Raw genomic sequence first — 3,368 nt, forward strand, 5'->3', positions numbered from 1 at the left:
GCACTATTACCAATGTATTCCACCTATCTATCTTGATTTCATTTAGTTAAGAAGAATGAAATAAATTTTGGCACATATAACACATGAGAAAAACTAATGATAGAAGGAGAAACAATGAAAAAACACATTACCAAAAGAATCCCACAAAAATAGCTGCAAATCCTAGTTTATTTCCTTGCCAAACTGCTGTAGAGATGTACAATGTAGCTCAAAGCACCCACAAGAGTCCAACCTTTACCAATGAGGAAGAAAATACATAATATACACATGAAAACCACCTATGCTAGCCATCAAGGGTCGAATCCAAGAGATAAGGGACTATTTCAACCGTATCTAAACTAGGAACATAAATATAGGCAGTGGAAAAACTTGCCTCTAAAACCATGGCAACTGATTCATTCACCCCTAAACCACCTCAAAATGATGAATCTACCCTTTAAGATCATTTTACAATTACATTTACATAGCATAGCATAATTTACAATTATAAATTCATCCAATATGAGAGAAAAAGTTAACTTGTAGAAAAACTAGGTGAAATTTGGATTTTTGAGCAAACTGGTTCTATGCGTAGCGCCACCTATCCTATGCGTAGTGCCACTTCTTAGCTGATTTTGGAGGCCTTCCCATTGGCAAAATCGGGCCCAAGATAGCTCCTTGGAAAGGTATTCCTGTTTGCCTTCTGGAACATCTTGAAGTTTTGCATGTGGAGGTCATTTTCCCCCTCCAAAGTGGAATCTCCCAAGGCTGCTTCCTATGTGTCCCAAAAGAGGCAGAGAGGTCATTTTTATGGTTTTTTGACCTTTAGGTGACCGAGATTTGCTCCAAATTTGCTGAAAATTTTATGGATTTATGTTCTCATCATGATAAATCTGAATATGAAAACCATTCCTCCAAAAAGTCTCCTAGTCAAAAGCATAGTGCTAGTGGCGCTACGCACCTAATGCAATTTTCTGTGTTGGAAAATTTCAAAATTTCAAAATGACAAAAACTCACCAAAACTTGCCTAAAATTTGGCACAAGGCACTCTCATTAATTGCTTTGATGGGCTAGTGAGGCCTCACCCAATATTTTTAGCTTGTCATGCTCCCGTTTTCTCCTTAAGGCCTTCCTCAACCTTGCCTCAAGCTTCCTTATCCTTATATTGCATATTTTGTTCCGGGTCATATAGTGGTAGGCCATGTGGCGAAGCATCTTCCTGTCTCTATCAACCTTCTCAAGTAGCCCCTCAAGGTGTCTATTGACCCTTTCAAGCCAAGTTTTCCTATCATTCTCAATTTCTTGTTCAATAGGGGTTAATGGAACATTGGCCTCCTTGATATTTTGTCTGCCTTCTTTTATCATTTGTAACTCCATGAGGATTTTCTTGTCAGTTAATTGTTTGTTTTCTTGCTCTAGATAATTGATGATCCACTTTTTCCTCTCTAAATTGACTGAAAAGGCTTGTATCTCAGCCTCTTGTCCCTTGATGATCATGTCTTTAGCAATCTTTGTACCTTGAGTTTCCAAATCAATGACATCAATTGCTTGTGCCTCTTCATGATCAATAAGGTCAAAATCTCTCTCTTGCCCATCACTAAGATCCTTCTCATGCATTTGTTTCTTGCCTTTACCTTTGTCCTTGTGTTGCTACCCAACCTGTACCTGTTTAGCTGAAGAATAAGGCAAAGCCCCTCCCACTCTTGGTGGAGATACCATTTGCCTATGGCCTAAAGATGAAGGCAAGATCCCTTCCACACCTTGTGGAGATAATACTCGTCTAGCAGCTGCAAAAAGTTTCCTAGTGCCTCTCTCATATGTCACCAACATTGGCACTCCCACAGTTTCAATATCTTGCACCTTTTCCTATCCTAAAGGTCCACCTTCTTCATGTGGCACTTGTTATCACTGAAAATGCTGTAGTAAAATTTTTTTAGCTTGGCTTAAAGTCAGAGCAGTTTCGCAGCGCCAGAATTCTTTTTAGCAGTTTCGCAGCGCTACCTGTTTGCGTGGTTTCGTAGCGTGCTACGAAACTGGGGATTTGTTTGAGTTTTCAGTGAAAGTCCAAATTCTAGCATGCTTATTGTACAGAGTTCTTCTTCCCTCCAGGAATGTTGATAAGAGCAGTGGCAGTATGTTCAAGGAGACACCTTATGATGATACAGCTATTGTAGGATTGCCATCAAATACATTAAGGGAGTTATCTCTGAATTCTGGCTCATGGGTGATTGTGAAAGATGTACATACTAATGTGGGAGACTTGCAGGAGATGTTGTGTTGAATCCTCTAGACAAAGAATCTATTAAATGTTATAAGTAATGGAGTGTTTGATATTTGGGGATTGTCTTTTCACAATCTGTAACTTCTTTCACAAAGCAGGGCGCCACAATGGATTGAAAGATTTGAAAAATATTTATGATAAAGTTCATGTTCCCGTTTGTTGGGTATTGGTGTTCAAAGTTGGATTAGGTAATAAAGGGGCTGCGCTTGCAAATAGCATTTCAAATTGGCTAAATGTGGCACTTCTATCAATTTATGTTAAATCTTCCCCTGCATGCAAGAAGACATGGACATCTTTCTCAAGGGAAGCTTTATATGACATTACAAACTTTCTTAAGCTTACTATTCTATCTGCAGTAATGCGTTGCTTGGAATACTGGTCTTTTGAAATGCTTGTTCTCTTCTCCGGTTTGTTGCCCAAGCCTGAATTTGAGATATCAGTTCTCTCCATCTGTCTTAGCACTCATGCAGTTGCATATATGATCCCCTTTGGCGTGGGTGCTGCTGTAAGTACACGAGTTTCCAATGAACTAGGAGCTGGACGCTCCCGCACTGCACAGTTATCAGTGTGTGTCGGGGTTTGTATGGCAGTCAATGAGGCTCTTATGATAAGATATATCTTATTCTCTATCAGAAATGTATGGGGCTATGTTTATAGCAATGAAGTAGAGGTAGATGAATGCATTTCAATCATGATGCCACTGCTTGTACCCTCAACATTTATGGATGCCATCCAAGGTGTTCTATCAGGTATTGCTAGAGGATGTGGATGGCAAACGTTGGGTGCCTATGCAAACCTTGGGGCATACTATGTGGTTGGCATGCCTATAGCTGTCATTTTAGCTTTTGCACTGCATGTTGGCGGCAGGGGACCTTCGGCATTTGAGCACCTGTTCTGTTGCTAAGAACATTGCGCTAACAAAGGAAAATCTTATCAAAAATTTATCACTGCTGCACAGAAAAGGATATATGGGAGCACTCAAAAGAAGTTGATCAGAGCGCCTTCAGAGATTTCGCATTCATATTCCAAGGTATGCACTTGTGAACAGAGATTACCCCTATTAAGAGTTGAACTACTTTGTGGAGTAAGGGATTTTGTTCAAAACCAT

At 39.8% G+C, this 3,368-nt stretch overlaps 1 pseudogene; it reads left to right on the forward strand.

The window, feature by feature from the left end:
• Window positions 1-2,618: 2,618 nt before the first annotated feature.
• Window positions 2,619-3,164, forward strand: LOC149182648 (protein DETOXIFICATION 16 pseudogene; annotated as a pseudogene).
• Window positions 3,165-3,368: the final 204 nt, after the last annotated feature.

This window comes from Pinus tabuliformis, chromosome 3_2 (assembly GCF_031772625.1).
Source record: "Pinus tabuliformis cultivar Carrire ecotype Pingquan chromosome 3_2, CPIR1, whole genome shotgun sequence".
Classification (NCBI taxonomy): Eukaryota; Viridiplantae; Streptophyta; class Pinopsida; order Pinales; family Pinaceae; genus Pinus; species Pinus tabuliformis.